This window comes from Lissotriton helveticus, chromosome 3_1 (assembly GCF_964261635.1).
Source record: "Lissotriton helveticus chromosome 3_1, aLisHel1.1, whole genome shotgun sequence".
NCBI lineage: Eukaryota > Metazoa > Chordata > Amphibia > Caudata > Salamandridae > Lissotriton > Lissotriton helveticus.
Window position 1 is genome coordinate 1,920,970,054 of NC_136061.1, and position 23,716 is coordinate 1,920,993,769.

The 23,716-nt window shown below is 43.8% G+C and overlaps 1 protein-coding gene across 1 annotated transcript in view; it reads right to left on the minus strand.

The window, feature by feature from the left end:
- ARNT2 (aryl hydrocarbon receptor nuclear translocator 2) overlaps window positions 1-23,716 on the minus strand; it is a 677,642-nt gene that overhangs the window by 540,401 nt on the left and 113,525 nt on the right. The window contains exon 3 of the mRNA XM_078682932.1: window positions 17,977-18,088. The gene's annotated coding sequence lies outside the window, so the exon portion shown is untranslated. The remainder of the gene's footprint in view (window positions 1-17,976; window positions 18,089-23,716) is intronic.

Here is a 23,716-nt window from a genome sequence, read left to right on the forward strand (position 1 = left end):
CATATCGGAACCCAAGTTTATGATCTCATCGCACAGCCCAACCTTGCTCAACATCTATACGACACCATTCATTAACAACATCAGGTCACAATGCACCTCCATCATATCCTACACCGATGACACCCAGCTCCTCCTTTCTATGACTGAAAAGTCCACCACTAACAGAACCAACTTCCCCAACTGCATGATCAATGCAGCAGACTGAATGATATCTAACTGCCTGAAACCAAACTTTGACAAAACTTAAGTGCAGATCTTCGGGAATTAATAACTCTTCTTTGGACTCCACTTAGTGCAAATCAGAGCTCGGACCCACACCCATGCCAACCAAGCATGCATGCAAGAAACAAGGGAATCATTCTAAACGGTAATCTCAACAGGTCAACATGGTCAGCTCCTCCTGCTTTCTCATTCTCTGCATGCTCCACAGGATCTTCAAATGACTACCCCAAAACACCAGACGCACAGTCACGCAAGCCCTCGTCACAAGCAGATTAGAATTTGACAACACACTACACACCGGGATCTCCAACCACCTCCTCCACCTATCCCAGACCATTCAGTTTGCTGCATGATTCATCTTTGAACTCCCACAACGCCCCCACATCGCTCCACACTTCCACACTTCAAAGACCTCCACTGTCTCTCCATACACAAATACTGCCTATTCAAACTCCTAATGCAAGTATACAAGGTTCTGCACAACATAGGTTCAACATACAAGAGCAACCACCTTCCCGTCCACCAACCCACCAGACACCTACGCTCAGCCTCACTCTCACTAACACCCTCCCCCACATCCACAAAAGCAGAGCAGGACGTCTAGCATTCTCCTACAGCACACTGAAAACCTGGATGACTTCGCTAAACACATCAAAGCCTCCTCTGTGCTTCCTTACTTCCACAAGAAGCTGAAGACCTGACTCTGCGACTAACTCTTTGGAGCTGACACACAGCATCTTCATGTTTCACGCCGACATGCCTGCTCCAGCACATTGATACCCTTTATGTTATCTCAAACCAAGACTGAGGACTATGCCCGGATGAGAAACCCTAGCAAATATGAAATGTTCAAGTCGTTTTCCCATAGATACCAAACCGATCAACATGTTATTTCTGTTTGTATTAATGGAAAACTAATACAATTATTTTTATTGTCACTGCCAAGGTAACCTATAAATCAAATGTGCCCTCTTCAGCACAACTACTCCTGCAGTGCCTTACTAATACACTGTCTTCTAGCCCATGCACATTCCACCAGTTCTCCAAAGCATAATAGAGATGAAATGGAGGCTACATCACGGAGACAAAGAGAAGTGTGAGATAGATGCAAAATGGGGAAATTCAGGTAAAGAATAACGAATATTGGTACACCAGAGGAGACGTTGTGTTGTGGGGACCAAAAACAGCAATGCTATGCCATATAAAACAGAGAAAAAGCATCCTGAAATTGCCAGACATGCAGTTCACTCCACCAAGCACACTAACCACCAGCGTTATCTTTCCCGTATTATACCCTGAAACCTACTGGATACACACAGGTCCCTTCAACAGATGTCCTCCATGCTAGCTTAAAATACAGCCTGTTTATGGCCAAATAGGTAAGACAGAACAACTTAACTATCACGAATTTCGTGGTACATTTGTTACAAAAATTCACTACATAGACTAACTGCTCTGCGATCAGCTGTATACATACAGGTTTCTGTAGTGTGTTTGAACTCTATGGCTAATGCAAGATTTGTGCTAAAAACGAAATACATACGTGGCAATTGATCTGATTCATTGGGAGACTCCTGATTTGGTTTGGCAGTGTACCGCCTTAAATTGCCTTTGTTTCCATAGAAGTCAATGGTCCAGCTGTTAGTGTGCAACCCATAGGCTCATTGCTACAGAACCTCTCTTGTATTCTCCTTTCACCCCTTTCTTTCCTGCTTCTTTCATTCTATCTTCCTTTTCCTAATTTCCCAGTAAGTCAATGTAGAGGGGATTAGATAAACAGCTAACCTCGTAACAAGAAGAATGCTAATGTACTTGTTTATAAAAAATAATAAAATACTTTGAAATCAAAAAGAAGTCCACGGTCCAAATACATTCTCCGGATTCCTCTTCTAAAAATTTGGCATGTATGGAAATAGTAATAAAAGCAAAATCACTGCCACTGTGATATTTTATGGCATAAAAAAAGTAAACTTTGATAATCAGTAGGGAAAAAAACAACAAATTGGAATTGAAAACAGGAAACCCTAAATATTTTTCATAATATTTACTCTTGTTCTTCCACTCATCTGGACTCAAACACTGGTCTGTATAGACAAAAGGTTAACCGTCAAAGCCTGCTTGAAACATTTTTTTTAAATATAAATCTTTTTATTGAAATCATTGTAAAACACAAAACAACGCAGGTTGTGCATTGTCACATATAAAACAAAATTAGTATCATTGTTTATATCCTCAAGTAGCTTTTCCTATCTCTCCCTCATGGTTTGAGTAAAGTCTAGTTACATCCAGATTTGCACAAACATGTTACATCTTTATAAAATAAAAACCATGCAGCAACTCCAGTCACACATTGAAACATTTAAGTGTAACACTGATTTATCACTGTTTGCCATTAAGAATTAGTCCCACCTCCCGCATCCGCCGCATGAACAAAAGGCAAGTCAAATTGCACGATATCAGTCATTGGCCTCCTCTCCTACATTTGAACGGATCTGGTCACAGATATATCCCCGATATGCATTCCAGTGTCCCCAAACTTTAGTCCATTTCTGGGACACCCCAGCATTCTTACATCACCTTCTCTGCTAGCATACACCAGTCCACACCCTTTTTTCAATCCAAAAACTGTAGTGGTTGTTCTGCCCTAAATGAACAGAAACCTGAGGCAACTCTTTAATATGTGTATTGACCTAAATTTCAAAACAGAGTTATAACAATGGAGGGCAATACAAGAGTTGAATATACTAAAAACTTGAATTTTATTAAAATATAGAAAGTTAAGATCTTGAAGTTCAAATTGACAAAATACAGACAAATGATATCACATCCACACTTCATTCATATCTGCAAACGTACTGATCTTATCCAACCTCTGAAAACAAGGTGCACAAGAGAACACAAACTTATTTGAAGAATGCCCTCAAGGAAATTAATTAATACTGTTGGGTATTTATATACAATGAACTAAGAAGATGCGTGGCTTTTCTTCGATCATCTATCTACGCACGTTTCGGCACAGGACCGCCTTCTTCAGGAAAGCCACTAGGGAAAACAGAGTTAGATGATACCCATCTTAGGCCTCCTAAAATATTTCTTTCTCTGGATATTAGCCAATGATAGACGTTGTGATTAAAAGATAAAGATCCATAGCGGGCTGGAGCCACTTCATGAAAAATGTGTGGCAACGTGTCCAATGCCTCAAGAACGATGGAACAGAACGAGGGCAGCGGACCACCTTGGCAGAGGTAGAGTAGCCAATTAAACAACTGCTAACAGATGTAAACAGTGAAAGATTGTCTCTAGGGGGTCAAGAACTTTGTAAAACAGAGCCTCAGAAAGCGTGCCAGGTAAGAGATATTGAAGCAATACACGTTCCAGCGCGAGTAGAAATGATAGATTTGTAGAGCATTTTATAATATGTTATGAAGTTAAGGCACCAGCTGTAGAGATCTTTGTGTGCCCAGAAAATCTCAGGGAATAATAATAATGGAAAAATAACTCTGGAGGTTAACACATTTGCTGGAGAGGTCTCGGTTTTATCTAGTCCCGGTTTTTAATTAAAGTAGCATAAAGGATTAATATGTCTCCTGTAAAGCACATCATGTAATATGCAGATGATACATTTTTATTTTATGTAGCTAGATAAATGGGTTACTGCTTTTAACACCAAGCTCCTTTTGTTACTGGTAAATGGGTTACTGCTTTTAACACCAAGCTCCTTTTGTTACTTGCAGTTTAGAAATTATAGTCCTTCTAATATAGAACAGGGAGCTATGAGGGACATGTGACTACTACACCATGTAACCCTCACTGTCTTATGTAACACATGCTATAGATTGATTTACACACTTGCAAGATTTATTGACAATGTATATGATGTAATGTGATGTAAAGTGCTCTGACATCCAGCATCTGGATGAGTAGAACTATAAAAGAAATTGAACAAAATACTGTTATTTAAATTGTTATTTGTGCAAATACTGTGACAAACCAGCACATGCGACATTCTTATAGTGCATGGGATAAAACGAAGTCAAAAGCATGCCTCTCAAGTACTTTTTGAAATAGTAACAAGCTGTGCGCCTTTGCTTCCCCTCCACTGAGTTTGCTTTTAGGTGTGAGGCTCCAGAGAGCTCTCAGCCAGGATACTCAAACAAAAGGAGGCCTGATGACCCCTTAACTTCGGCCTTTGTTTTGGGCACAGATGGAATTCATAACAACAAAGCTCCCTCCCGGCCTGCACGTTGCTGCTCGGAACAAACACAGACAACATGCAAGTGCATCAGAATGTGCCCCGGTGTCATTTGTTCAGCATATTTCTGTCGGGCAGCCTTAGCAGGGTAGACAGCGTCTACCAGCTTGTACCCTCGACTCGTGCCCTGTACGCAGGCACCTGCAAAATGCAAGAGCATATAAGGGAGATACTAGTGTGACAAGCAGCGGGTAGGATCATTTAAAGCAAGAATATGTGTACCATATTGTTGCACCCTACAGGCATGGAGGAACAACAAGTCCAAGACCTTGGATACCACACTGGGTTTTAAAAGTCAATGGCATCTAAATAATAATTTATACATACATTTGCAATATTCATTATGTAAACACTTCACCTGGAATAAGCAACAATCAAACTGTAATCCTGATTTGAAGCCCTGGGGCAGGAGAAGAGAGAAAAAAGGTCTAGGCCTGAACATGGTCATTTGTGTAGTGAAAGACTGAACATTCTTAAATCTGCCTATAGTATAAAGCATTAAGAACACTTAAGTCAGGCAATGTATTTACACAATCAATTTCCATGGTATCTGCAGATTCCTAAGCCTTGAGTAGCAGGTTCAGGGTATAACTTAAACATATTGTTATCTTAATCACTTTTATCACGTCAGTTATATATTTGACCTGAATACAAATTTCAGACCAGCAGTGAGCAGAAAGTGCAAAATCTGTTCCCAACTCAGGACTACCTCATGATCATATAAACATTGTTACCCAAAAACAAAATAGGGCTGTAGAAGACGTAGAATGCTAAAATCCGATTCCCTTAGTGCAATTACAAGCACACCCAGAAAGACACACTCAAACAGATGTACAACGAGCCAGATACATAAGCACACACATAAAATAACGTTTTCTTCTGACACTACCGTGTGGAATTTTAGTAGTGAAGTTCAACAAAAGGACGAGCTTGAATGTTTGACTCTACATATCGAAATATTTCAGAGAGAGGAAACACACATATTAAAATTAAAAGCATAAAGTATCAAAATCCATACTATGCATAATGGCATGAAGTTTCCTGGTGTTGGGCCCAGATTCCAGGTTTTAAGCCTGGCACATTCCGGTCATGTAAATGTTCAATGAAACAGCCCCTTCGTCAACTAAATTAACAAGCACTTTACCTAGCACTGGATGACAAGCCTCAATTTCCTATATCAGTCTCTATATTTTTAGGACTAGCCTAGCGATGCAGCGCATGCGTTGATCGCCTTGGCGAGACCTATTGTTGTTGGTTTGGTGGACGAAGGGGGACAGGACATGTGCACGCGTTCTTCTGTCTAACAGCTTTACTGAAGACACAGCAGATGTGCGCGTACGGGTGATAGGAGATGTGCACGCATACGGCTCTGCTCGGTTGCTCCCTCTCTCCTTCTGTGTCTGTGCGCACTCAGGACAAAACATATGCATGCGCTCTCCTTCTGTGTCTGTGCGCACCCAGGACAAAATATATGCATGCGCTCTGCTTCCGTTTTTAAGGACAAAACATATGCATATGCTCTGCTTTAGTTGTTAAGGACAAAACATGTGCACGCGCTTTGCTTTCGTTGCCGCACGGTATTTACTTTCTCTTTTCTTCACTCGGTTCTTATTTTTTTTTCTCCCTCTATCAGGCCCCTTCTGCTTTTGTGATACCCCGCCCTACGGCAAGTATACATGCACCCACATTTAAACCCCTGCAGCCGAAGCGGCCCTTCCTTCCACAAGAGGTGCAACCCCGCCTCATGCCACACTGCCTTTTGAAACCTCTGGCTTGCCCAATTCCTGCGGCGTGCCCTGCAGCGGGCCCACTCTAGCACTATTTCCCATTTTAGAAGCCTTCCTTTCTGGGTGCAGCAGATCTTAAAAGTGCTTTAGATGTACGTCGGCGTGTGATGGAGAAAGCGGCGGACTGAGAGGGTGGCGTCAGCTCTGAAGGCCAAGGCCAACTTCACCACAGGTGCCTGGGGCTTTTAAGATCAGAGCGGGCCGATGAGAGGCTGTAAGTATGGCTGGCGTCTCACAGCTCTGTGTGTCCGTCACTAGGAGCTGCTGACATTCTTGTGCTCATAGAGGACCGAGCATCACTTGTGTGCTCGGTGGTGCAGTGTGTGTGCTACTGTATCAAAAGGTTTGATTCGTTTATTTTTCAATAGGAGCTTATCTTACAAATGTAGTAAGTTATTTTTCTGTAATGTTAAAGCCGATATTTGTTTCATGGTAGGCTTTACAAACAACATATCATTGCGCCATAAATGAGGAAGTGTGGGAGGAGGAGGAGAGATCAGTAAGATACAACCGTCGTCTTTAAATAGGTTTGGTAAAGTCTGGTGTGCGCTGAGGTGATTCTACACATTTTCACGTGGAGCGATGGGGCCACCAGAAGCAGAGGGAGTAGTTTAACTCATGTCGTGGTTATATTGTGCAATGATTTGAAGCCGTGGTCGAAGTGCATTAAAAAACAAGGATTTGTCTCGCAGTTACGCAAGTTTGAGCTATTGGCATTCTAAATGGCTATGCCTTTTATTTTGATTTTTAAAACATAAATAAAAGGCATTGTCATTTTAAATGGCAATAGCTTAAACTCGCGTAAATGCAAGACCTATTGCATTGCAAATGCTTGTTTCTTTCAGTAACAAAACTTTGGCTTTAGACATCACACATGGCGAGAAAGCGCAGACTTCATCACCTCTCTCAATAGAGGTTGGTGTTCTAGTGTGTTCAATGGACATAGTTACGGAGACGTCTTCCAGCAGCCTGTTGGCATATCAACAAGTTAGCTTGTCGCACAGGCTCTCTAAGTAAATCCCACAACAGACTTCTCATGCTTAATTGTTATTTCACGCAAATAATTGGGCACCAGTGAATGTGGAGGTGTCATGGGGAGCAAGGGTCAATAGCTCCTGCGTGTTATTGTCTCAACAGAGGTGCATTTTGGCCCAGCTCGTTCTCCCCTTTCATTCATGATCCTCCAGCGTCATTTTATTAACTGAGAGCTAATGTCATGGAACTTGCAAAACATATTGGTAATCAATATAAAGTAAACTGAGGAGATAGATGTTGGGAGGATTGAAAAGCTTTTCATTCGTTGTTCACAAGTAATACGAATCTAGAGGCAGTTAGCAGTTATAAATACCTGGGAGTTGTTTTGAACAATCAATTGAGCTTATGAGAAAATTTTGAACAATATGAGCCAAGACAAGCTTGCCACCTTTTAATCACTAGGACTGTGGTCTAACGATAGCACCATTAGTAAAGTTATACTATGCAAAAACTGTGTGATTATATTGGGTGGGCTACAAGGATTGAACGCAGAGGGACTCTGTGATTTTAGGAATTTTGAAAGATGAGCGTAGCTCCACACTCTAAGGCTACCGTCCATCGTAGTAATAGAAGGTATTGATTTAGACTAGGGCTATGTACAGTTCAAGATAAGATTGAGATCGCGTGCATAACGTTTATGATTTCCCTGGGAAGCGTTGGTAGCCTTAGTTAGGCTAAGGAGTGGCACGAATTATGAGAAAAAATCTAGACATGAAATGAATACATTATTTGAAAAGTATAACCTAAACTTTGATTGCCAACAAATAGTTGCAGTTATCCTGAAGGAGCAGTCTATGGTGAACTTGACAAGTATTTATAATAGTAACTGAAATAATAGATAAGTATTTTATAATCACCGTTTTTTTCTAATGCGGTTAAAGTAGAGCCTGGAATGATAAGTTATTTATGGGATGGCCCTATTTAAGTATACAGTGTCAACTGTTAGTTTTTCCGTTTGGTGCACTCCATAATCATTACAATGTGAATAGTTGTATAAATCATCTCCAATGTCAATATGAACAACGTCCATTATTTAGAACATGTAATGAATGCTCTTATGTCCATCAGCACTAAAAGTGCAGAATTTGCATCTGAAAATGGTTACAAATGATCTCAGAATCCAGTCGTTGCATAGGTTTTTTGAATGTTTACTGGTTTTGGAAACGGACTAGCTTGCAGGAGCACTATTTTTAGAGCAATTAATAAACTGCCATGCAATTAATATTTGCTAATCGTCCTAGTATGAGTTTTATATGCACATTTTCAGTGTTCAATATTAGATGTTGGTTATGTTTTTATGGACAAGAAGTCCATAAATGTGAATTCCACCTCGGTGCACATCTACAATGGACAGCAGCTGGCAAAGTATCAGTGAGCAGTGATACCGGTGCCACAACCATCACCCTTTTTGTGGACCACTGGTCAGTATTCAACAGGAGGGGCATGGTAAGCTCTCAGTCTTGTTGAGTACTCCCTGTCCCTTCCACCTCCACTTCACACCACTTCCTCTCCAACAACTGCCTTCTGAACTCTAAGTTCCATGTCTGTGCGATGGGAAATACAATACTGCGTCAGAGTATCAGCCTCCTCAAGCAATTTCCCTTTGCGGACTCCAGGTCAGAGCTCATACACTATGGAAAGGAGATTGACACATCTCAGTGGTATCACAGCCTCTCAGACAAGCCTCGTTGAAGGAAAGCCAAGTCAATGATAATCATAATCTACAAGAGATCGATGGCTACTTAATGTATGGAAGAAAAACATATACAAATCAAGCTTTGCCATTGCACACTACCATCATGAACGCCGAGGAGAAAATGGCAATATTGTACGGCCCAAATATGTAGATTATACGTGTTCAGGTTGGAGAAGCTACGAAGGTCTTCCTAAGCACTTTACATTTAATGTCCACATTAAGCAGAACGCAGGATAGCCCATGATACATAGTGTATTAATATGCAGGTGAGGGGATCGGAGCATGGCACATGATGCATACACATGATGTTTGCCCAAGTCAGGCGAGCAGAGGGGCCCAAAAACGCACAGAGTAAAACCAAGGGATTCCAAGGAAGATCTAAAATACACCGAAATATGAAAAACGTTCACTGGGGAAGTTAGAACAATGTGATTGAAAAAGCATAGTTTTATGGTGTTTTAAACACAGAAACAAGTTACAGGCACACAGCAAAATAATGAAATCAATGTACTTAAAACAGCTTCCTTGGATGACCATGTTACAATGTCACCTATAGGCTTCCCAATAATGACCCAATTCATAGGAGACCAGAACGCAAGGGAACCTAAAACGTCAAAGAATGGTTACATTTAACAGAACACCGTTTTGAGGTGTTCAATGCATTGTGTAGGATACAAATATGCACAATGCTTCCCTGGTTAAAAATACAGAGATGTCAATCAAGTACTACAGTCATGTATTCGTAAACAGTAATGATGCTGAACTAGACTGGGACACTTTACGAAATGGGAAAACAGTTTAATTTTCAGGCATCAAGAGATACTGAGCTTTGTACTTCTGATCAAATCATAGCACTGGGAAACAGATAGGCCTCCAGAGATCTAGGGAGCAGCTGAAGTCCTCAGAAATATAGGGAGCAGACGTGGTCCAGGGAGAGGGAGATCTAGGGAGAGCTGAGGCCTACAAACCTCTAGGGAGCTTACAAGATTTAGGGAGCAGGTGAGGCCCACAGACAGCCAAGGATCAGGAAGGGTACACCAATACAGGTGTGGCCAATAATGGTCTAGTCTTTGTAAAAGGAATGAGGCCATAGCCTAAAGCTCCTGAGTGATCTATAGGAGATGGGCCTATGGTGCAGGTATGATCGAAGATTAAAAGTTATCAATCGGTTTTGGACTAAGAAGCAAATGTTTTCTACAACTCGTCTATGGGGAAGGTGGGGTCTAGGGAGTACAGGAAAACAGATAGAATTGAAGGAGAATACAGTAGAGAAGGGACAATGGTGATCGCTTTGGAAAGGCTATTTCATTCTCAAGCGAATTCTACTATGTAATAATCATGCTTTTAAAGATACACTGAAAAATACACAGGGTACAGTGGTACTAATAAGAATGTGAGTTTAAAATTAAAAACATAGTGGCATTATACAAGTTGTTACACGCCTACGTTCTCTTTGACCCTGAACATGCCCTTGGAGCACTCAAGGTTACAGAAGCACAAAGAAAGGAGACTCCCTGTAGAAGCAGGTGCACGTGTGGAATGTGGGACTGTGTTCTTGTGGTGGTTGGAAGACGGTCCAGAAGGGAGAGGATACACCTGCCTGTCGCTCTTTTTTTCTTTAGCCTTTCGCATAACTTCAATAAAAGATTAATCAACATTACCAGTTTTCCATAATCATTACAGATACATTAAGACCATGACAACAAGGGGTATACGCAAAAGGCACAGAGGTGGGCTTGCTAAATGAACAGCCTCTGATGCAAAATCAGCAATTTGACTGCAAGACGGAAGCAGTAGATTGCTTTTTGTTTAACACTTAGTTCTCCTAAGCACCTGGACATTCTTTTTTCAGGGACCTGATGCGGCAAGACTGACAGGTATATTTTAATTAAGGCATTTGGTGTGGCGAGATGTTTCCAAATAGGAGAATGTTGGATATTGTCATAATCGTATTCTGTATTTTCTGGGTACTTGGAAGCCAGTTGTAGAACTGTTCCCCATTGGCAGAATCATGAGTTCTGGAGCACTGAAGGGTCTGTGACCGCTTGTTTCGGATTAGAACGACCAAGATGCAGTTAAAACACACAGATGCTGTGCTTGTGTTTAGGTCCATGAAGAGCAGCAAGATCCGAGGTAAGAGGTGTAAACTGGAGGCAAGGAACAAGTTACTTACCATTTTCAGGTGAGTACTTGAATCATGGATTCCTCACTTTAGAATACTCAACAGGTGCAAAACTGAACCTGGAAGCTTTACTTCAGCAGTGCTTTTGCGTGCCACTATGTAGTGCTGTGCATCTCTTTTTTTTTTTAGGTCAGTACCGCCTCACAAGAACATGTGTAAATCTTGTTACCAGTGTGATGGTCTCTAAAGTGAGAACTTTAACGATGTTAAAAAGAGAACGCTCCATAGAATGGGAAGGTGGGAGGGCAATGAGAACTGCGGTTAGATAGAGTGTCCACCAGAAAGAACGTTACTGAAGTAACTTGTTCTTCTGATGGATACTTCTTTTCTATTATATTCTTTTAAAGTTATAAAGAGCAAGGCTGCCCTGAGGTTTCCCTGTGCTAGAACCAATATGACGCCAGCCAATCTGCAACAGAAATGGTATGGGGCCAACTCTTAAACATCCAAGTTTTCAGGACTTTTCTAAAAGGAAGTTCTCGGTCCAGTAGACGTAATCGAATAGGTAAGCAGTTAACCAGTTTGGAAGCTAGGTAGGCAAACGCGTCCCATCATGATCTAGGAATCTTAGGAACTGTCAGTGAGCCTACCAGGGATGTAAGGTGTAATAGATCTCACCATAACAGGTGATTTAAACAAGGACAGTCGGTCTGAAACATAAAAAGGCCTGCCAAATAACCTTTAATAGTGCCCACTGCTAGGCCTTGCTGGGCCAAAGATTAAACAAAAGTTTGCCCAACAGTTTTGCTTGTAAGAATAAGTCTTAAAGGCACCACCACACCAGGCCACATATTTGTCCCAGCACCCGTAATAAATTAATTTTGTGGAAGGGCATATGTCGGCAAGGATGACATCCATCAACCCAGGCAGCATGTAAAATCCAGTCAGCTGACATTGTTCAATCTTTACGCATGAAGGTGTAGACTGTGCAGATTCAGGTGGAGGACCCTGCCCTGTTGTTGCAGCAGAAGACCCTCCCGAAGTGGTAGCCTGTTCGGAGGACAGATGCTCATGCTCAGAAGGTCCAGGTACCACACTACCCTGGCCCGATCCAGAGCCACTGGGATGTTTTGGGCCCAGTCATTCCTGATCTTTTAAAAAACTTAGGGCAAGAGAGGATAGGGTGAGAAGGCGTAAAGAAGTGCTGTGTTTCATTCCAGACAAAATGCATCTCCTAATGAGTGTTCTTGAGGAAACTCTAATGAGCCAAACATTCAACTTTGTGCATTCCCAAAGGTAGCAAAAAGATCTAGCTAGAGATCTCCCCGCTGTTAGGTGTCTTGCGCCACCTTGGGATGTAGACGCCACTCATTATCTGCCAGACACTGCTTGGTCAACTTGCTTCCTCTGACATTAAGGGACCTAGGTAGGTTGTTCATAATACGGAAAATGTGCTGGTGCACCAGCCAACTAGAGAAACACACCGAGCCTCCTGGTACAGGACCCAGGATCGCACTTCGCACTGTTTGTTACAATACTACATGGCGATGAGGTTGTCCGACAGAATCCACACTAGCCTCCCCATGATGGACGCAAGGCCTTCAGTCTGTTGGAGTTGTGGGCAATTTGTCTGGCTTTGATGTGTAGCCGACCTTCTGTTGGAAGCCAAAGACCTCTGATGTCTACCTCCCTATCTCAGCAGGGAAGCCTCTGGTTGGTGAAAAGAGAGGCATGCCACTGAACCAATTACGGTCAACCAGCTACCACAGAAGATCATGACCGGTCACCTATGAAATCTGAATCACATCTATCAGATCTCCTCGATGATGGAACCACTGGAACTTCAGATTTTATACTAGAACCTGCATATGCCCCCTGTTGTAACTTACAAGGAGTTGGCTGGAGGCTAAGGGGTTAAGAAGTCTCAGAGTTGCACTCTCTGTGGTCAAAGACTGAGGCTGAAACATTGGGATCAAAGGCTGTTGCAGCAGAGAAGAGAAAAGACCCGGAACTGGAATGCATCCAAGATCGCTACAATGAATGGAAGTCTCTGCAAAAGAGTTAGGTGTGACTTCAGCTCATTGACAGTGAACACCAACAATGTAAGAAGGTTCGTCATCGTCTGGAGGTGGTCTTAAACAGACCGTGGCAAGCCTGACTTTAGCTGCTAATCATCAAGGTAGGGGAAGGCTGAAATCCCCAAACCTCCGAAGATGGGCCATGACCAACACAATCACCTTTGTGAAAACCAAGGCCAAAAGAGAGCACATCAAACTAAAAATGCAACTGGTCTATCTTCAACCGCAGGTAATAGCTGTGATACTGCATGATAGGTATATTAAAATACACATGCTGCACCAGTACCAACATTGACATGGAAGGACCTGGTGCAGGACTTGAAAGCCAAAGTGGAAGCTTCTTCTTTGAGTGAGTATAGTACCAATGAAGGATCAGTTGATGGAAATCCAACCAGGGGCCTCTTCAGTTCCTGGGGCCCCAAAGGTGTGCCAGAGGGAGCCAGAAGCCCACCACAAGTCTTTAGCAAGGCCTACATTAAGACATTAATCTGCTGTGGTATTCTCCATTAGACAGGAAATTTGGGGTTGACCAGGATCAGGAGAGGAATTTGCTCCTAACCGACCACCAGCTACCACATCACCAGCTATCACATCTTCAGCTTATTAAAAAGCCTGCCATTTAGCTTAATTTACGTCTCTAGAACACGATAATTTAATAGCTTTAAACCGGCAGCTAATAAAGGCCAGAGTGGAATTTAAGATTTTTACACAAGTTTATAAACGCATACAGCCAAATATCGGTCAAATAAAATCTGCCCTGCTCTATCGCTCCGCTACAAAGGTATCTTGTGGTTAACACTTATTCAAGCCTTTTGCATATCGCATAGCAAGTGTAGATTCTCAAATATTGGATCAAGGCTTAGGTAGGGTCTTTAATTGCATGTAAGGGAGAATCATTCCCTATCTGTTTTTCAAGTAAGGACTGTTGTCATTTTTTTAATCCCTAGTCTGAGATGGCCTGCCATTGAGATTCTGGTGACAACAAACAGTTTAGTGTGTTGTTCTTAAAAATAATTTATAATGACCAATTTGGAAAGTGTAAATGAAAAGCAAATCTGAGATTGAAAGGCAGCTCATTCAAAAAGACAGAGCTCAATAAGTAAAAAGCTTGGAGAGAATTTTTTAGAGCACAGATCTTTAATTCAGGAGCCATTAAGGAAAGTGAGATAATATTTAGATTTCTTCGGGCACAGTTTTGATATATGGGCCATCAGAGAGCATATACACCCTCTACTATGCTTCCTTGCGGGAAACGGAGGAGAGGGAATGACTATAGGGTGCCTGTGGTGGTACCTGACCTGATGCCTACACAGGCCTTCTGGTGGCTCAGTGGACTAAAGCAGCCACTGCAGGGACCTCATGGTCACAGGTTCAAATCCCGGCAGGTCCACTCAGCCTTTCATCCATTTGAGGTCGATAAACTGAGTACCATTGAGTTGGGTAACAATAAACATCTGTTACTCAGCGCCAGGACACCTTTGGGTAATCCTGTGCATTACAAATACACCTGTTATGTTATGTTCACCTCAAACCATTGCTTTTTTAAGATAGTCCCTATGTCTAGTAGGCTCTGTTTTCATGGGACAGAAATATTGGAGTTGAATCATCCAAGTTGCATGGGGCGCAGAAAGACGGATGTCCAGGGGGTGGGGGAGCAGCCCAATCCCAGGTTGGGCCAGCTCAGTACCCATTCATTTTCTCACTTTGTTCTATGATAGTCTGGTGGCCTTTCTATCACCCCAGGGGCTAATCAGCCTATTTGGTGGTGGGGTGGGGGGGATCATCCAATAGACTAAAATAAAATATTCTTTAAAAAGATATAGAATGAGGGGCCGACCTATGCTGGCATTGGGTGCTCCCAACAACTCCCCCTGTCCCAGAGTGTCTTTTGGCCCTCTTACGGACAGATTAGGGAATTTTCCTCCAATATGTCCACTCTAGGAGGCCTGGAAGCACCAAGATCACTAGAACCAACAAGTGAGAAAAGGATTGGGGTACTGTGCCAGCCCGTATTGCCACAGGGCACCAACCACAAAGACCAGATACTCATTCTGTGAGGAATGCATCTCACTATATTCAAAGAACTTCCAACCTCTTCATTTCCAATTGGGTATGGCTGTTGTATTTAGGCTTTGAGTCAGCTTGAACCGAAGGACCCCTACCAATCCTAGACATTTCTAAAAATTAAAGACCCAGTGTATTCCAGGGTGAAATTTTCTGTCACATAAATGAGGAAGAGGAGACTTGTCACCCATAGTTTGACATTAATAGTGCATTCTCAGCAAGAAAAAGTGGTGGGATCTATGCAAGACATGCCTTTCTGAACACCAGGCCTGGAAAACAAGGGAAGATGGAGTGACAGAGAACTCAAAGCTGGAAAAGCCAGGTTTTTAATCCTTTCCGGAAAAGGTTCTCCGATGACTCAGTGCAGAGGAACAGAGGCAATGCATTCTACTTTTTTAGCTGCTAAGCAGCCGAATGAGCGCGCGCCCATTCTTGCTCTTTGGACTTTGGGAATTTTAGCCAGGTACGTTCCGGTCGATCTGAGATGAAGTACTAGGTTATAAGGGACAAGTAAGTCCAGAAGGTAAGTCGGGCCATTGCCCTGCATGCTAAGGTGGCAGATACACAGGGCCTTAAAAAGAATCATTTTGTTTATAAGCAGCCAACGTAAGGAATCAAGAGCTTTCCTGGAGGAAGCTTTTGTGGGTAGGTTCAGAACTAAGCGGGCTGCCGCATTCTGGATACATTGCAGCCTATGAAGACATTTTTTTGTTGCTCCTAAATATAGGACATTTACGTAGTCCAATTGAGATGTTACACGGGAGTGGACCAGGATTTTCCTGGCTGAAGTAGGGAGAATGGGCAAAGTTTTGCTTAGCATTTTAAGAGTTCCCAAACACTTCCCTGCAACCTTCCTGGTGTGCGTCTCAAAGGAGAGAGTAGGATCCAGCCATACTCCTAAGTTTTTAACCTCCTTTTTTGGGTTAGTAGCAGGGCCCAAGCTGGGTGGCCACCATGCTGAGGACCAGATGGAGGGGGATTTTCCCACCATTAGTATCTCTGTTTTACTGCCATTCAGTCTAAGGCAGTTATTTGCTATCCAAAAAACCAGGCCTGCAGGCAGGACGTAAACTTACTGGCTGCTTCCACCGAATTATGGGACAGGGTGACGACAAGCTGCGTGTCATCTGCATAGGACAGAATGGTAACACCATGTTTTTCCACAATCTCCGCCAAGGATGCGATGTAAAGATTAAAAAGAGTTGGGCTCAAACTTGAGCCCTATGGAACCCCCTGAGGGAGTGCAATGTTTTTGAGGTATGTGGGTGTTGTGTAACTTGGATTCAAATCTGCTGTTGGTTTTTGCTTAAGAGGGAGAACAATTGCTTGCTTCCACGTATTCGGGACACAAGCCACACCACCCTGGATTTCCATTGTATCTAGTTTAAAATAAATGTCTGGGTGGGTGAGTTTCCCTGCCAACACTTGAAAACTTTTCTCGGTCCCCTCAGTGTGAAACCACAAACCATGGGTATGTTTAGAACCCCACTTAGCAGGAGGAAAAGGGTGCATACAGTTATTCAGGTGTCATTGTTAGCTACCCCATATATCAAAAAACGACTTATAACTGGGGGATTCAGTACTTTAGAGGTTTAAGTCCAAAATCAGACAGAAGGGAAAAAGACCAAACCGCTTTCTTACCAAATGAGTAAGTTTTCTTCGACCAGGAAGGTGATGCAGCAAACCGAGTAGTAGTATATTCTGCATTGGCTGCTTTTATTAATCTTTGACAGAAAGCGCTCGCAACATTTAACTGCAATATGTATTCATCTAAATAAGACGTAGCTTATTTCTTTAAATATACAAAGTTCTCTTTTAAAAGCATGTGCAGGATGCTATGGTGCGTGTATTTGTAAAGTACTCTATCACCTGGGAGGGTATTCTGGAGCGGAGCAGGTGTGTTTACTATCCTGCCTGTGGGTCATTCAAACAACCAGGTCTTCAGCTTACTGCGGAACTCCAGAAGTGACGTGGAGGCTTTAACGTGTAGTGGGTAGGTCATTCCACACTTTAGGAGTGATGTACAAGGCTCAGCCTGCGTATCTTTTTTTAGTGTTGTGTGGGATGTGTGCCTGTAGGAGTCCAGCTCCTACGTGCACACATCCCACTACCTGCCTCCTAGGTAGGCAGGTAGTGCTCAACTTGTAAAAGAAGGAGTGCCAGTGCCCAGGGCTGTACTCAGAATCCGAGGCCAGAGATACTGAATGTCAGAACCTCGAATACCAAGGTTGTCAGTCCTAAATCCACCTCAAACCTCTTTAATCAATTACCAGACACTCCCTGTCCATTTATCTCACTCGTGCAGGTTCTTGTTTTCTCCCTTTGTGTCAGGGTTTCCATTTTTCTCTTGCTCAGACTTTCCATTTTGTGCGTTTTTCCCTCTCTTGAACTTGTAATTGTCAGATGCCAAAAAATAAATGCTGGTCCCCTAATTTGAGTGCGGGTGGCCCCCAACGGCAACCACTGGCTCAAATTAAGCGGTAGGCCTATGTTGTGTAGTGCCTTGAATGTGTGTGTGAGGACATTTATACCAAGGAGAATGATTTATACCGGTCAGCTTTGGATCTTATAGGGAATTATTATATTATTGGTATTATATTGATATAAGCTAAAATAACCATTTTACCAGTCATGATTTCTTCCTTGCCTGAATGGCAAATATCATAAGATGTTGCCGGGGACCTTGGAGTACCATCACAAATAAGCAGGAAGCGGCTTACCCGGAGCGTCGCTTTCCTCCTCTGGCGGGCATCGGTCCAGCCATCCTCACCTGCCCTGCTGCCATTGAAGCGATGGGCAAATTCACTGATCCAGGTACATCTGTAGTCATTTCTAGAGAAAAGAGAAAACGTCAAAGATCAAATGCAATAGCATAGTATATGGTTGACAGCATCTGGAACATCATGGCATACAAATGATATAATACCTATAAACTAAGGGCAATTACCAAATGTTTCATGCAATCTGGTAGACACAAAAACAGAACTAAAACAGACTCTCAAGAGACTTTATTCAGTACTCAGCAATGACAAATATTTGTTCCACATTATCAAAAATAGACAAACCAGCAACAATCACATGTAGAAAGAACTATCGTCACAGGGTAAACCACTACAAATGCATTACACAGTAGCTAGTGAAAAGAGACCGATAATAGGGATGTGTTCACGTCTGTCTACTAAAGAACACAGCATTAACAGTCACAAGTTCCACACGGAGAAATAAAACCACAGTAATTATTATTTTCCACAGTATCTTTTGAATAATTTGTAGCATTGACGACAGTACCTGTCAAAGACAAACCGAGAAAACTACACTTTTAAGAGTATTACTAAGATGTCCCACCAGCAACACGTTGTACAACATCTATTGAAGATGGATCAGCAATACCTACAACCTAAAAAAAATGCTCCGGTAAAAACCTTGCATCCAATAATAACATCAGACTTATGTAATGTACTCCACTGGCCAAGGCCCACACCCACGCTATAAACAAATCCCCAAAAAGCACAATGAAAATAAAACTGCAATAGGAATAAATTTGACTTTCACATATCCATTGTATATACGAAACAGATAACTGCACGTTCGGCCGAATGCACAGAGGAAAATGTTACTTTCCTTTGGTAGCTCTACTTCTGGTGAATAATAAATGTTCCTGCATAACTTTCTCCTGGGCCAACTGCCCAGAGTCCTGGGCCTAAGGAGTGCACTTTGCAATGGTGACAAAACTGTAGGGCGCAAGTAAACAAGTAAACAAGACAAAGGTTGTCTTTCTATAAACTGCAGCAGTCCAGCACAGCACACTGTACCTTGTCTGCCTGGCAGATCATAGATCATACACAATGATGGAAAAGCAATACACACTATTGTCTAGATACATCTGTTGAAATATCGAGGATTTAGCATTTCGTACACGGGGGGTGTTCCAAGTCGACGAAGGGGAATAATCCAACATTAATCCTTCAGAACAGATAAAGACCATCTTCAGTACATATAGATGTATCATCTAAATTCGAAGAGAACGTTTGCTACAGTTCAGATGCTGCCAAACCACTATGTTCCTGTAAGAAGAGCCCAACAATTAGTGCCCACAGTTACAACGAATAATGCAGCACTCTTGTTGCAGATTACACAGTGCATGAAAGGCTGAGACAACATTTCGGGGCAACCTACCAAGAGCCACCATTCACTCAATCCTGCATCTCAGAAATGGCTTCAAGACCATTTCATCAGAGCAATTCTGCAACACAAGTGCAGGAGCTATGAATAACACTAACACACACACAAACAAACAAACACACACGCACACTATTCCCCATGTTATTTTCCATAGGAAACTTTAGACAAAGCAATAGCCCAAACTGCTAAATGGAATTATACCAAATTTGGCAAAAAGGTAGCGATTGGTTCAGAAAACGTTTCGATATCTATGGCCGCGGTGGGTTCGCGAACCCCCCCCGGGCACGAGCTTCACTCTGATTGGCTGGCAAAACTCCAAACCAGGAATTGTTGGCAGTCATCTTGTGACTCGGTAGAACCGAGTCACAAGAAAACAGTGAAAAAAAGATGAACAAGCATTTACAATGCAATGGTCTCCTCTTTGTCAAAGTTAGAGCTATTGGCATTGCAAATGGCATTTTTTTCATTTTTTTTTTTTAAAACATAAATAAATGGTATTGTCATTTACAATGGCAATAGGTGAGCATTAGAGAGTAGTAGAGTATTAGCAGACACAGAGCTCCCCCCACACACACACAGAGCCACACACACACACTCACAGAGCCACACACACACAGCCCAACACACACACACAGAGCCCAACACACACACACACACACACAGAGAGCCCCCACACACACACACAGCGCCCAACATACACAAACAGAGCCCCACATACACACACAGAGACACACACACACACACACACACACACACAGAGCCACACACACACACAGATGCCTATCATAAACGTGTAAAATTTCTAATCTCGTAGACTGTTGTAGCCATGAAGCTACTGACCTCTAAGTCTAACCTCTCAAGAGCCACATTTTCGTCAAAGATGGCCGAGTGTTGTCTGAGTGATGGACAGAATTGGAGATAGAATAAGAGAAAACATCCGTGAAGGGGAGCATGACATTTGTATCAGAAGAAGGCCCCACGGATGTCCAACTCGAGCAGCTGCAGGAGAGTGTGTTCGTCCCCTGTAGTGCTAGACATCAGGTGTGGAGTGGGAGCAGGTGCTGCCCGCCCCAGCAAGAATCCTAAACCTTCTTGTGACTGGTTGGGCCGGGACATCGTCATAGTTCCCAAGCAGCGTCACATCATGCGATACCTTCAAACAGGCTTGGCTTTTTATGCTGACAACACATTGTGTTTTGGGACTCGTAGTTTCAAGTTTAGCAATATGGGCTCATAAATCCATTGTGCTGAGAACTCTTGGTTAAATACGGCCTGGTTGCTGCTGGTCTGAAGGTGTAGCTGAAAGGTGCCCCCTCAGGAAAGTGGCTTTTGGCAGTCCATACTTTGTAGCCAACTAGCAATGAGTGTGCTGGAACCCCTAGGCCTGTATTTACTATGAAAATCGTGACACTGCATATCTCAGCCTGCAAATGCTGTAAATTGAAAGCCAAGATTTGATGCAAGTCATGTTATGACCCTGGCATAGCAGCCGAGTTTCTTAGGTCCCATGAGTTAGCAGTTAGTCCAGTCCCGCTTTTTTCTTAGAATTCTGTGACTTGTATTCCTGGTTTGGCGCTGCGTTTAAGATGACTGCAAGTCCCACAATTCCAAGAAATAGCACAGGACCGACTCATCTAGTCACACATGGATTTGGGAAACTTGGCAGCTATGAAAAGGCCTCACAATAGTGACAATGAGGAATAAGCTTGTATTACTGTGTTGAAAAGGTGCGTCCGATGCCGACCTCACTTGTAGGTGTCTAGTCGGCACCTTCAGCTAGTCCTGTTGTTTTAGTCAACAGCCTTTAATATACTGGGATGTTTGAGTGAAAACGTACACATTTAAAAATAAACCTACAAGTCCCAGAATGCAGTTCTGTTCCAGATAAATTCAGGGCTGGTCGAAGGGGTTGCCAGGTGACGTCACCTAAGCCCAGGCCGCAGCTCTGCTCACTAGTGGTTATTGAGTCGACCCTTCAAGGATGAAAGGTAAGCCTCCACGTGACACCACGTCACGTGCAACGCGCTGACTCTTGACCTAGCAGCAGGCCCGTTGCGTGGTTTCTGAGCCCACATCATTTGTAATCCTGGAGAATGCAAATGAAACTGCTTGTCCCAGAGTGCACGTGCCAGGATTTAGTGATCGTATCCCCCGTGGCGACTCGTCACACCCGGGTCACCTCGTCAGGACTGTAACTAGTGACATGTCAGGAACGCGGCGCGCTGAGCGCAGGTGCCCCAACCGGCTGAGCACCTTCTCCGGCATCGCTCTTTAATGATATCTGACGCGGCCTCGCGCACGGTGATAAAGTGCCTCTTTCGACGTCCTGCGCGCGAGTAATTGATCCGCTGTCAGCTTTTGGAACGCAATCCTTTCCGCCACACCCTACGCTACTCTGATGCCTCAAGAGGGATGTGTGGAGGGCCCGGCTCACCTTTCTGCTTTCCCGCCCCTGGGACGGCACCCGGTACAACTATCCTTAGAGAGCCTGGAAGGGTGCGGTAATCTGATCACTGGAGGTGTTGACTTACTCTCGGGGCACCATGACGTTTTAAACGAGACCCTTTGCAGTGGCTGCTGAGTGACCCGTATGTCATGCTTGACACACACTGCTGGAACTTCATTTTCAGAGGACTGCGCTGATATCTGAGATTTGGGCCCGCAATTATGTTGAAAACAAAACGATAAGTCCCAGAATGCAACATTCTGTCACCTAAAACCCAGAAGTGAATGATTGCAGCTCATATGACATGCCACCTTTTGGCGCAGTTGGTAAGTGCTTTTTGAGGGATGTGAAATAATATCTACACAGGCCTCTGAAACCCTGATCCCAAACCTAGCGAACGCATCCTACAGTCTGCCCTTTCCTTTCTGGGATCATTCAGGATTGCGAGTACAAGGGCTTCAGAAACCCTCCATGGGGTAAGAAACACTGAATAGAAGCGACTACTGCAAGAATACATTTAAAAAAAGCCTGCTGCCGTTAACACCATCTTTCTCAGAGGTCAAGCAGAAATGCCTCGGAGAAAGGCGCTGTCATTTTCCGACTGGGGGGCGTGTTTTTCTTTGTCTCCTCTTCCCATTGGCTGGAATGTAAAATTCCAGCCAATGGGAAGAGAGAAAGAAACTAAAAAACACACCCTTGAATCCCAAAAAAACGGGGCTCAAATGGACAGACGCCCCTCTCCTCCAATGGCTGACCTCCGTTTAGGAAGCCAGCCAATGGAGAAGAGGGGCGGGTTCAAGCCCCACACTGAGAAACATAAGATCTCGCCGGCGAGACTGCGCAAGCGCAGCCTACGCAGGCCGAGACCAAAAAACCAGAAAAGAGGGTAGGGTCGAAACACCCTGACCCCCTAGGCCTGCTCAGGGGGTCCAGCAGGGACCCACTTTAAAAAAAAACAACATATTTTCGGCAGATTTCGTGCTGGGGTCGCGAATCCCGCAGAAATTATGAAAAAAAATGAGGTGCGGGCTCCCGCGCTTCATTTTAATGAGGCCCCTGCGTGGGCCGGGTCCTAGGGGCTTGTCCAAAAAATAGTAGCGGGGGCCCCCGAAGCCCTGGGAACCACCACCTCCCCGGGGCTTCTTAAATAACGAGTGGAGGCCTTCCAGCCCCCCCAGCCCTGGGGACCACCACCTCCTTTGAAACTGAAGGGAGGGGGCTGCGTGACCCCCCTCCAGGAGCCCTTGATGGCCCTGGGGACCGCCACCCCTCCACGGCCGGCTCCTGCAGTGTCCCAGGGTGCCCACCCCGGGACACTGCTGTTTGCTATTGCCACACGGTCTACCTTCAATATTGAAAAAATAAAATAAAGAGGCACAGCCCCAGGGGATGGGGTCCCCGGGGCCACTAGAGGCCTAAGGAGGGGGGCCACGCAGCCCCTTCCTTCAAAAAAAAAAAATGTGGCCATGCCAAAGGGGATGGGGTCCCCAGGCCGAAATTGGCCTCAGGAGAGGGGCCCGCTTCCAGTTTTTTGTTTTTTTTTTAAATAAAAAAAGAAATAAAAGAGCAGGCCCTGGGGGATGGGGTCCCCAGGGTACCCAATTAATGTAAAAGCAGGGGGGGCCGCACAGCCCCGCTTGTAAAATATAATAACATTTAAAAATCCGGCTCGTGGTGGAGGCCCTGCCCTCTCACTGCAGCACTCAGTAAACGCGCCCCCTTGCGCGTTGTAAGTTGGGGAATTAATTCCCCTTGAATACTGAGATGCCCACCAGGTACCTCCAGTATGCGCCACAGAGCTGCGTTGCAGAGAGGTGTAAAAAGAAGTTAGC